The sequence below is a fragment of the Zosterops lateralis genome (genome assembly GCF_965231275.1).
Source record: "Zosterops lateralis genome assembly, chromosome: W".
Lineage (NCBI taxonomy): Eukaryota > Metazoa > Chordata > Aves > Passeriformes > Zosteropidae > Zosterops > Zosterops lateralis.
The window spans coordinates 13,960,131-13,965,923 of record NC_139801.1 but is presented as its reverse complement, the minus strand read 5'-3'; the positions used below and the strand labels follow the sequence as shown (position 1 = coordinate 13,965,923).

General features: G+C 49.5%; 1 long non-coding RNA gene across 1 annotated transcript; it reads right to left on the bottom strand.

Annotated features, from left to right (window-relative positions):
• Positions 1-400: 400 nt before the first annotated feature.
• On the bottom strand, positions 401-2,098 carry LOC310922275. The gene is made up of 3 exons (XR_014592374.1): positions 2,049-2,098; positions 1,002-1,165; positions 401-464 (listed from the first exon to the last, which is right to left on the bottom strand). It is a non-coding gene; the product is annotated as an uncharacterized lncRNA (long non-coding RNA).
• Between the last annotated feature and the right edge of the window lie 3,695 nt (positions 2,099-5,793).

The following is a 5,793-nucleotide window of genomic DNA, read 5'->3' as shown; positions in this document are numbered from 1 at the left end:
GTTGTTTTTGAAGCCGTGTGAGAGCAGGTCGTTCCTCATGTGCTTAATCAAAAAAATATTCTTTTTCCTCACCAATTTGCCCATAAAAGGGTCAGGGAGGCAGCACACAGTTCATATAAACCCCAGCACGTTTTCCTTCCAGCACAGCGCACCTTCCCTGCGCTAAACCACACACCATCGAACCGCTCTAAGGTGGGGCCAAACACCCAAAACCAAACTGCAGCTACAAAGGGCAGATTCAAATAATGCAAAAAAATGAATTTGTTAACGTCACTCGATGTGAAACTTGAGCCCAACACCGTTACCAGCAGGATCAGCTGTGTTTACCAAGGTGGGGGTGTTAGTGAGATGGGGAGCTACTGGCATTTGGAAAGGCCTGCAGGACAAGAATTCAACTTACAGCACTCCAGAAAACCAGTAAAATCCATAGTAAAATTCCAGGATCCATTTTTTTCTCAACACTGCTGAGGAGAAGAAAAGTATGATGCTTTTTGTTACTTCAAAGTTCTAGCGTTGTCATCTCATCCAGTTCTAAACAACAAGGGTCAGATCTGGAAGCCCAATTCCTATAAAGTTTATTTAAGAACAGGAGGAAAAAAAAAACAACAAAAATCCTATTTCTTTTTTAGTCAGATGAACAACAACTCAAAACATAACAAGCACACTGACTTTTTATTTTCCTTTTTAGATTTGGGTCAGTTTGCCTGAAGCATTACCTAAAGCTTCCCCCATATTTCATAAACATTTACTGCATTAGCAGCTCAGTTTTACTGTATTTCCCACCAAAGTCGATTAACTAAATACAGACTTTCACAGTTGCCCGTGAGTTCTTTGAATTTCTTCAGAACAGATGATGAAACTTGGCAGATGGTCCCTCATCTACACTTAACACGCATACGACACACAAGCAGAATTTCTGTTTTTTTGGGGAAGCAATGATTGATTTAACCTTGGAAAACTCACTCTCCAAATGCAAAAAAAAAAAAATTGTCTTTAAATACCTGATGCACATACAGGAAAATTTGTCTATGTAGGCTCAATTACAGAGGGAAAAGTCCCACCGCTGTGCATGTTGCTCCATCACTGCAGCTCCCAGAGCACTGCGAAGCTGCCCTGGGAAACTGGCCCTTACCAGGATATTCAAATTTCCTGTACAAAGCAGCAACTACCGAGGGGAAAAGGGAAAAAAAAGCAAAAGCTGACTGCTAATTGGATTTTCTTTAACATTTTAAATTATTTTGGCGAATTATCCCTTGGTTACACTAGCATATTTTTTTTTAATGTATAAAACTTTTCTACGTGCGGGGGCGCGCAGACTCCGCGCCGGGCCGGCAGCCCGCGGGTGCCCGCGTTTGCTTTAAAAAGAGGGAAATGGGAAAAAAAAAAAAAAAAAAAAAAAAAAAAAAAAAAAAAAATCAACCCCGAGCCCCACCTGCGGGTGCCGGGCGCGGCTCAAAAGAAAAGAAAGATTAAAAAAATATTAAAACTGGAGGGGGAAAAAAAAAAAAAAAAAGCCATGAGGAAAAGGCACCCGGGGGGTCGTCGGGGCGCCCCGCACCCACGTGGGAACCGGTCCCGGGCGCTGCTCCTGCACCAACGGCCCAGGGGGGCCCCGCCCACCGCGTCCCCCCCGCTGCGTCACGGCCCCCTCGAGCCCCCGGGGCCGCCTTTGTGCGGCGCGGGGCGGCTCCCCCGGGGGGGGGGGCTGTCGGTGCCGCCGCGCTCCCCACCACCCCCGCTCCCCAAAAAAATTTTTAAAACAGTTTTAGGGAGGGACTTGTTTGGTTGGTTGGTTTTTTAACTTCGTTGCCCCCCCCAACATCCCCCCGGCAAAGTTTCGGCCGGGCCCGTGTCCGGCCGCGCGACCCCGCCCACGGGGCAGCAGCGGGAGGGGGTCCTGCCGAGCCCCCCCAATCGCGCCCCATCCCGTGTGTCTCCCCCGCGGGGCGGGGCCGGGCCGGGCCGTTCCGCCCGCAGCGGGGACGGGGCACGGGGGGCGCCAGCCGCCGCCCTCCGGTCCCGCCACCCAGCCCGCCCTCCCTCCTCACCTCCGAGTCCACTCGAAAATGGCGCCGAAACCGAAAAAACTTCGCAAATTTCATTGTAGGCGGCTGCAAAGGCTGCTGGGAGCGGGGGCGGCCGCAGCACCACCCGCCGGGGCGGGGCGGGGCGGGGCGCGGCGGGGCGCGCGGTGCTTCGAGACCGCCCGGTGGCTGATGCGCGGCCCCGGGCACGGTCCGGCTCGGTGTGGGGTCCGCCGTCCAGCTGGCACAGCCTTATAACCTGCCTGGAATCACACAGGAGCAATGGGAGCAGGATTTCGGAGCCCACAGTGCACATCCTGGATGTGCAATGGCACCACGACGTGCTTGCAGGGAGGATGGGCTGTTTGGAGACATGGTTTTCCAGAGACATTTAAATGTGAAGAGTCAAAACTTGGGAGAATGGTGATTCATGCCAGTGGGGAGCCTGGCAAGCTGAGGCCTGGGAAAAGTGATGCTGAGGCAAAATGTTCCCTTCCAAAAGGAGAACTCAGATCTGGTGGTCAGAAACTTGCAGGTTTGTCACATTCATCATTGGAAGTGGTTAAAGCTGCCAAGCCTCTTGTTGGGCTAGTGGGTTTGAATTCTTCCTGCAGTTTTTATTTCTACCCCCACTCCAAACAGCAAAAAAAAACCCCAAACCCTGTTGCTAACTAATTGTTCTGTTCTCATAGGTGAGCAGCAAAGCTCAATTAATTCTGCTTTGTGATGTGCTTCTGATCCTCTGGTGGAAACATGTAGGGACAAAACACTTATTTTGCAACTTGCAAAGGCTGATAAGAGCAATGAAAACAGAAAAGCTTCACCACTGAGGTGGATTACAGCCCCGCACTTTTTCCACTTGAGATCTTAGAGATGAGCTGATGGCTGCTGCTTTTCATTTAGAAGGGTTTTTTCCTCCCTTCTTTTGAAAGAAACGCAATTGCTACCAAGTATTCTAGAGGGACTTCATCTTTAAACAAATAATGTTTTTCTTGTTGGGTGTGCACTATTATTTTCTTAATTATTCCTGGATTTCTGCCTGTTCCACCAAGAGTTTTCTCAGATGGCAGAAACAATTGGTCCTTTTTTATTACGCTAATAGCAAAAAGTATCCCTAATAAAAAGACTGTACATCCCATGAACTCAAATGGGACACATTTTGCCAACAATCACACCTCTTCATTGAGGCATTGCAGGGGAAAATGGGGAACTGAATAACAGAATCAATATGATTTCAGCAGAAGCCATTTGTTGTTTACATTAAACTCCAGGTATAGATTCTAGCACTACTGTCCATGCATACAGGTGTCTCTCGATTGGCTAAGCCATTTGTTCACGAGGCAGGCACACATCCTTCAGGACACCTAATTGGTCAAGTGTCCATCATCACATTGTGTGTCCTCTATCTAGGTTTTGCATTTTTTGTAGGCAGTTTCTCAGGCTCTTGGTCCTTATTTTTAGTCCTGTTGTTGTCTCAGTAACCTTGATGAATTCCTGAGAACTCAAAACAAGACTGCAGGTGGCTTGTTATCTACAAACAGTTTGGCTGGTATACAGAACAGCTTAAGTTATTCAGATACATCACTACAAGGCATCATATATGCTGCTTTTTAAAAAAACCCTTTTTTTCCACATTACTATTACTTACTACTCAGCCTCACTGGCTGGCTAAGTCTTGGTGCCAAAATGAAATGAATCGAGTCATTTATTTAGCACCAGAGCCCTTCCCACTCACCCTTAGCATGAATGTTGAGATCTCAGCAGATGTGGTAGGGAATGAATGGGCAAAGAGATTCACCTACACAGAATCACATCTACTTGTGGGTGGCCTCTAATTAAATTTGGCTTTGAGGTTCTGCTGCAAGGTAGATGGGTTAGGAAGTCTGGCCAGGAGTCATCTGGTTGAATCTTACCTATTCTATGGAGAACTTCGTTGTGTAGCTGTGTCTGACTCCCACCCTTGTGAGAATTAATTAAAAATTTTAAAAAAGTGCCCCACACTTATTGGAAGTCAAATATAGATGTCAGTATTTCGGATGAAATGGTATCTTGGGAGGGTCCTGCACATTTAATCAGCTGGTTGTGCCATGTATATCATGGCCTCAAAAGCTGCAGTGAGAACCACGAAAGGTACTGGCTTAACATCAGCAAAAGTGTTTGCCAAGCTTGGATTATGTCTCTGCTTTATGATCTTGCTTTGTAAAGAGAGAATACTCTTGGGGAGAAAGGACTTGGCATGCCAGATCTACAGCGAGAGCAAGGAATGAATGCTGCTCACAGAGACCGAGGGGAGGGCGAGGGGTTCTGTTTGCTGGGGTATTTTTGCAGATGGATGCTGTACAGCTGCTGCACGGCTGCTGCCACCAAACAGAGATGCGCCCCACGGATCACTGGGGCTGAAAGCAAAAAGCCCAAAATACCCCAGCGGAGCTGTTTGCTGTTTGCCCTCCCATGGGCACACCTGTGGGGGCCCTGCCCGGGTCCTGTTTGTCACTGTCCCCTGGCTCTCAGGGCATCACCGTCACACTCCAGGGAATGTGGAGATGCTCTGAGGCCCCCTGGCTTTCCCTTGCCTCAGGATACAGACACCCAGCCAGGCTGGGGCTCGTCAGATGCTCAGAATGTGATGCCCTTGCAGAGGTGGCAGCCATGGAACTGGTTAAAAAAATAAACATCCCACACCACACATCTGAAATGTGGCCTGCTGAGATGCTTCTGTTCCCTGTCACAGGGATGAGCTGTGGCCACTCCTTCCATGCTGCAGGCTGGTAGTAAAGGCAGGAAACTCTTTGAGGAGACCAATTCTCTTTGCCCAGCACCAGCCCAAATGCTGGATTTGCATCTGCTTCTGCAAGTGCAAGAAGAATAAAGAAAATAGCTTGGAGGTTACGTGCCCTGAGGAGGGCTGTTGGTGGGACAAGTGACATTGAACGGGACAAACAGCTGAAGAGAAACACCTCTTCAAAAGCAGCCTTTGGGGTCTGAGAGCTGTGCTGACCATGCTGCCCTTGCTTTCCTGTTGCAGCAAGAGCCTTGTGCAGCCCCCAGTCCCCGCCTGCCTTGCTGCCAGAGCATCCTGCCCAGCCTGGAAACTTTCCACTGCTACTGGGATAATAAATTGTGCTGCTTCTGGAGGAGTGTCTGGCCAGCCCCTAACTGCATCCTAACACTGGGCTTAGCGTGGGAAAGGGGGTCCCTGTGTCTGCAGAGTCTGTGTAGGGCACAGGGAGTGCAGGTAGGCAGCCTGGGGTGCCTGGGACAGTGGAAATGACCAGGTGTGGGTACACATGGCCACAGCACCTTGCATTTCCCAATGAACAGAACAGGGTTCCTGGTGTGCAAAATGGGGACCAGGGTTTTTTATTTATTGTATTACCCCTCTAGCACAGTAAACTGCCCGTCTTGAGCTCTGACTTCTGCACTAACCCTTCCTCCAGCCTTTCAGTCCCTTATGACCAGACTGAACAGTGGGTTAGTGCTTGGTTTCTTTCCATGTCTCCTTCATGTGCCATGTGCCCTTGTACACCAGCCCTGGCATTCTGCAATTCCCCCAGCTCTGTGTGTGGTGTGACAGTCCCAGCCTTGGCTTCCTGGGCACCCTCAGTGCTTGCAGCCCCTCAGCCACTCTGTGGAAAATGGGTGTGGTGGCCATGCCGACGGGTTTCTGGCAGCATCTCCTGCCTTCCCTTGGCTCAAAGAGTGTCCGGAGCATAGCACTGTCTGGACAGGGATTTCACTGCCCACCATCCAGCCTGCCAGCACAGCCTTG